General features: G+C 39.7%; 1 pseudogene; it reads right to left on the bottom strand.

Moving 5' to 3' along the window:
- Positions 1 to 6,351, bottom strand: part of LOC107573155 (L-fucose kinase-like) — a 25,182-nt pseudogene that overhangs the window by 18,019 nt on the left and 812 nt on the right.

Here is a 6,351-nt window from a genome sequence, read left to right as displayed (position 1 = left end):
GCCAAATAAAGTGCTTTTGCTTTCGCCTAGAAACACACAGCGTCTCCCTGACATGCTGCTTCAACACTAACTGCGGTTACTGAAACCACGCCTTCTTTCTTTGCGTGCACATTTGGGTGGCATTATGCTAATATTTCCACATAGTGAGGTAGATATGTTTGGTTTTGAGACTTTAGTCTTTGCAACTTCAGGGATCTTATCTATGCACAATCAGCTTGTAACACTCCAAAGAGAAAGGAAAACTTGAAATCGCATCATACGACCCCTTTAAAAGAACAGCATTTATTTAAAATGGAAATCTTTTGTTATAAATGTCTTTACTGTCACTTTTGAGCAATTCTGAATTGCTGTCACTTTTGAATTGCAATTCTAAATTTCGTTCAAATTCAAGAACTGACGTGCAATTTATTTCAGTTAAACTCTGAACGCACAGAAACACAGAACTCTCTGATCAGCTGAAATGAAGAGTGCTGCTCTCACCTGACAGATCTAGTCGAGCAGGACACTCCACTTCCTGCCACTCGCCCATGGGCAGCATCTTTCCTTGACCAATGAACACAAACTCACGTGCTGACATCACTGCCTTCCGCAGCAGTATCTGTCCCGCCCCCTCATAATGCCTGGCGGCTCTCACCAACAAATCTGGTCTTTAGACAACGATGAAAAATCAGAAATTCTCACTTTACAGCTCTCAAATTTATGCATTTTTTAAGTTCTGACCTGCAGAGCCAGTGCTTTCTTTGATTGGCAAGTTCTTGGACACCTGCAGGTAAGTTTCCATCCTCTAGAAGCTTAAAAGCAGGGGCCCATGATGGATTCGCCGCTGGTCCACTGCGCAAACCACCTTTACCCTCACCAGCCAGACAGCCAAGGACATCAGCGATACAGGCGAGACAGCGTGCAGCTACTCCCAGATCCCCACTGCTGCTTGCAGCCACTGAGACAACAGCCAAACCATCAGTATCCTCAAAAGTCAACATTTGCAAACCATTCCTCATCTTTTGCTCCTCACCTGAGTCCAGCACCTGCAGTAGCTCCTCCTGCTGGCCGGCCAGCACTGCTGCTCTGAAGAACGGCAGTAGACTGAGATCTGTGTGGCCTTGTAGAGCGTCCACGGCTCTTCTTCGGCCCACATTGAAGAACAGCTCTTCTCTCCAGTGCAGCTCCGTCTGCTGGTCCGTCAGGATGAGAATATCCCTGAGCGAGAGTCTCCAGGCTTCCCTCCAGCTGTCCAGCCCACCAGGACCACCCAGGAGCCAACAAACACCCTCTAGTCCAACGCGTCCTGAACGTGGCATGAACACTGGGAACAATCGGGTGTCCAGCAGACAGCATGACTCAGTCCTCTCAGGTCCCCAAAGGTACTGAGGCCTTTAACACACACATATATATGTTAGACACACTACATGAAACTATGACAGTCTCAATCTAAGCAAAACATGCAAAAAATTAACCGTGAAGTCACTTAGGCAGCCTCTTCCTGTAAAAGCAGGTGGCTTTTGGATACAATAATCTTTAAAATCGAGCAAATCTTTAGTCAAAAGTCTGATTATGTGATGTATGAACGTAGAAGTTTCTTACTGTATTCCAGTCCGACTATAAAAATCACTCCATTTTTGATTAAGGAATGATGCATTGACATCATCAGTGTAGGCCTGGGTGGAAAATAGCATATAAAATATAAAAACATTTTCTTATTTATATTGTTTCCTTTCATAAGTTGCTTTAGATAAAAGTGTCTGCTGAATGAATAATAAAAATGCAAATGTAAGGAAGGTGCTCTAAACTCACCTCTAAATTGTCATGGGCTCCAAAAGCTGTGTACACTGTTAACTTTAACTCTCCCAGCATCACTCGATGACCCTGAATGAGGATGTCACTAGACAGGGGTAGACGTTGGATGCAGGATGAGGTCAAATCAAGCCCTGACAGCAGGCACCCAGAATGCACCTGGACTGGACCCTGTAATTGACAAAAATATATTACTATTGCAATAATACTACTGTACTGTTAAATAAAAACACTAATTAGATATTCATAATAAAAATAATTTTGTTTTACAATACAGCAGTAAATGTGGTTAATACGTTTCAGGTTGGAAAATATGAAAATCTGTACAAATACAAAAAGATCACATCCTTGATTTTTACTTATAAGATTTACTTAAAGTGAACATGAACTATTCACAACCCATTTCACTTCAGTAATGTCACATTTCATAGTGACAAAAATTGTGGTCAAAAAATAAATAGGGTCCGTTTTGATTTCATATCTTTAGATAGTTAATAGTCTGAAATTATTTAACTCTCCAGACCTGTAGGTGGCAGTGCTGCACAACAGCTCCTGTTGATACATGAACTTCTCCTTCCAGCACGCTATTAATCACTCTGCTGCCTTCTGCCACAGACTTCACATCCTTTAAAGAAAAGGAAATTATATTGCATAAGAAAAGTTGAAATAACAGACTTTAATTTGAAAAAATCCCACCTGAATATGAATTTCCCACCTGAATATGAGAGAGAATCATTGTCTGTGTTCCAGTTTCTGTCAGACGAATGACATGTTCTCGACCTGACTGAGTCAAATAATCATAGCGACCATCCTGAATATACACTGGAAACAGACAAAGGTTGTGTTCAGAATAACATACTACTCTATACTTACTACTTCTGCAATGTACAGTATGCATACTGCAGGAAGCATACAGATTTTCAGTATGCATGGAAAACCCAGGTAGCCTACATTTAACCAAATACTGCATATAGTATATAAAGAATACAAAAGTGCACATAGCATTTAAAAAGTATAAAAGTGTACATTGCATATAAACTGTATACATAACTGAATGCATAGTTTCACAATTTTTTAAAAAAATAGTATGCAGTATCCAATATATACCATGCAGTATTCAGTAGGCTAATATTTCATTCCCAAACAGACTTATGGTGTGTGCACACAAAACCTGAATTTAATTATTTGCATGAACAGATTACATACAAAATCAATGCAAAGACTCAAATAGCAATGTGCACGATTGCCGCAAACATGCGATATTGACCTCAATCGCGTCTTCCACACAACTTGAAAAAATTTCAACTTGAGCGGGAAATTCGCATGATCCGTTGTCGTGCAAGCCAATCAGCGAAGAGCTTATTGACACGTCCGGTTTGACACGTCCACAATAGGTACAGCAGCAATAGTAGCTATCTCCAACATGGTTGATGACAGAAAAAACGGCAGAAAGAAATGTTGTTGTTGTTGTTCTTGTTGATGTGCGTGAAGACACTCCTCATTGCACAATGTTTTTATTCGTGCAAGTGACATGAAAAACATCCCGCGAGTAATCTAGAGCAAGTAACTTGATGAGAATATTTCGCTTTTGGTGTGCACACACCATTAGTTTCTCACATGCACACACATTTAGAAACCTATTTACTTTCGTACAAATGTTTTTTTTATATAAAATAGAGGCAAATAATAGTGAAAGTGTACACATAGAGATGGAGGGGCCCCTGAGAGTCCTCCACAGTACAGCGCGGCCGCTCCTCACTACTGCCCCCTGAGGTCCGGAGGGTGAAGTGCAGCCTGTTCTCTCTCCATTGATGAATTCCTGCTCTGTCAGGTGAGAGCAAAGGCACACCAGAATATCCAAAAAGAGAGATATCTGCAAGAGAGAGCAAGAAAAATGAGAGGGAGAGACCAGTCGGAGAAAAAGAACTATGTTGTGTGTGATTTTACCTCAAGCGGTGGAGCTCCCGAATCCATGCCAAGATACGTACAGCCGTCCAATGGTGACGAAACATGAGTCTGTAGGAGTTTCTCTGCAACAGTCCTAGAGAAAAACACCGGGCCGGACACCTGAACACCACAGAGACACTTTTACGAAGCATCCCAAAAACATTTAATCAAAACATCCAATGCATCTTTAAACATAGTAAATATATACTTTGTTGGTATATACATATATTGCAACAAACAAATTCATACCAGAGGTACTTTCCCATCAGGAAGTGCAGCACAGCTGATTTTCTCCTTTGAGCCCTTATAGATAATATTACATACTCTGGACTGTAAAAGCAAGAATTACAAATTCTAAAAGTGATATGCAAATGCATAATAAAAAATTAAAAAAATCACCCTAATTTTCAATAACGCACCTCTGCATCAGTGAGATAGATGCCATGATTAACAGCAAAACTAATGTCACCTGGCAACGCCACAACCCGAACCCCAGAGAACCCGTCCCATGAAATCACTGTAAAGAAAAAATTTAAAGATTAAAAAAAAGTGTTTTTGAAGTGGAAAACTGCTGATTTTGATACATAAAAAACAAGGCAAATGCTTTTGAGATGTTTTGTTTGTGCATTAGATGTGTGATTGCATAAATATTAGCTCACGTTGTCGTGCTGGAATATTCAGGATCATATCAGTGCCACATACCCAAACGCCAGGCGGAGAGCCCGCGCAAATCTGAAACAACAGGATGTTTCACTAAATGTGTATTTTGATAATAATGCTCTCACCTCATTGGAGCAACAAATCAGCATATTAGAATGATTTCTGAAGGATCATGTGACACTGAAGACTGGAGGAATGATGCTGAAAATTTAGCTTCGTCATCACAGGAATAAATTCGATTTTGAAAAATATTAACATAGAGAACAGTTCTTTTAAATTGTAATAATATTTCACAATATTAATGATTTATTTATTGTATTTCTGACCAAATAAATGCAGCCTTGGTGAGCATAAGAGACTTCTTTCAAAGATATTCAAAAAAATGTATTCCAAACTTTTGACCGGTAGTATACATTTTTAAGGATCTTTATTTTTCCCATTTGGGTCCTTTAGGCTCAAGAAATTCCTTTGGCAATCCTGAACACATCCTTTAGGATTCCTCTCCAAACCTTCAACCATCTGCACACACACACAGAGCCCTCTATTGTAAAGTGAAGCTCACGCTGTATCCGGCTCTGGCACTCAGGTGCTCTGCAGCCACCAGCAGGGCATTCAGTGTGGCCCCACCGCTGCCCAGCCGGGCGTGAGGGTCAGGAACGGTCAGCAGCAGGGCATCCGCTGGGAGAACACCACGCTTCTGACGCACCTCCAGCTCTGAAACACACACAAACCTCCATGAGATTTACCTGCATCTGGTCTGGAGATCTGTTAATGTAAGGTAGACCCTTATACAATTAAGTACTGTGGTGGTCCCATGGTACTTTGATGGCATCAGATGGAAATATTATGGTTCTTTAGTATATACAATAGCACCTAAATTCATGTACCCTTTACACTTAATCCAAGATACTTTCAAGAGGGTAGAACCAAGATACAATGTCCAAACCAACGAGAAGGGTCTGGCTGCAACCTTGCACTTGCATTCTCGGACTTGCACTCTCAGACAGAACAGCAGAATATGAACGCAATGCACAAAGTCTCTCATTAAGCGTTTTCCTCCTGTAGAAAAACATAAAATGGCTTAATCCATTAAGATACATTAAGTGCAATTAAAAGATCAAATTCGATATATAGTTATTATTTAATGTACTACAAGGCAAGCAGATGGCTATGAACACAATGCGCAAACTTTCACTTGTCCTCCCATACAGCAAAACGCTTAATGTGGCATAATAACGGATGATAAAGACAATTCAGTAGCCTATATGTCTTGTTGTTGACTCAAAGTATATACAGAACAGCAAATATGAACACGCATTATGAAATGTTTTTGAATAATGTTTTCATAATGTTATGAAATTATTAAAAGGATCAACTCCGTACAGGCAAGCAGACGAGCCCAGAACGCAATGCATTAAATTGCATGTTAAAAATGTTCCTCCCATAGAAAATCATAAATAAAACACGTAATGTAGCTTAATGGACAAAGACAATGATATAAAAGAGCTGTAGACAATTTATTCTATATGGAAAATCTCTTAACGCGAAACTTTGCGTGTTGCGTTTATTCTGGGCTCACCTGCTTGCCTGTATATTAGTTATGTAGGCTATATTATAATAATAAAGAGCATTGAGTTTGGTCTTTATCATCTTAGTCCATTATGCCACATTATGCCACGTTTCGCAGTGTGGGAGGAAAATACTATATACATATTCATTATATTAATAAACTCTATATTGAATTTGATATTTTAATAGAATCTTAATACATTAAGCCATGTTAAGTATTTATGTTTTTCTACAGGAGGAAAACACTTAGCGAGAGACTTTGCGCATTGCGTTCATATTCTGCTGTTCTGTGGCCACGGATTTGCAGGTCTTGTCTTTTTCTCCTAAAGATGGCTTGCAGGACCCTATACATTATGGTACAAAATTAGTTTTAATCGTTTAATC

This window comes from Sinocyclocheilus grahami, unplaced genomic scaffold (genome assembly GCF_001515645.1).
Source record: "Sinocyclocheilus grahami isolate Dianchi unplaced genomic scaffold, SAMN03320097.WGS_v1.1 scaffold1877.1, whole genome shotgun sequence".
Lineage (NCBI taxonomy): Eukaryota > Metazoa > Chordata > Actinopteri > Cypriniformes > Cyprinidae > Sinocyclocheilus > Sinocyclocheilus grahami.
The sequence above is the reverse complement of the archived record's forward strand: the minus strand, read 5'-3'. Positions and strand labels throughout refer to the sequence as shown.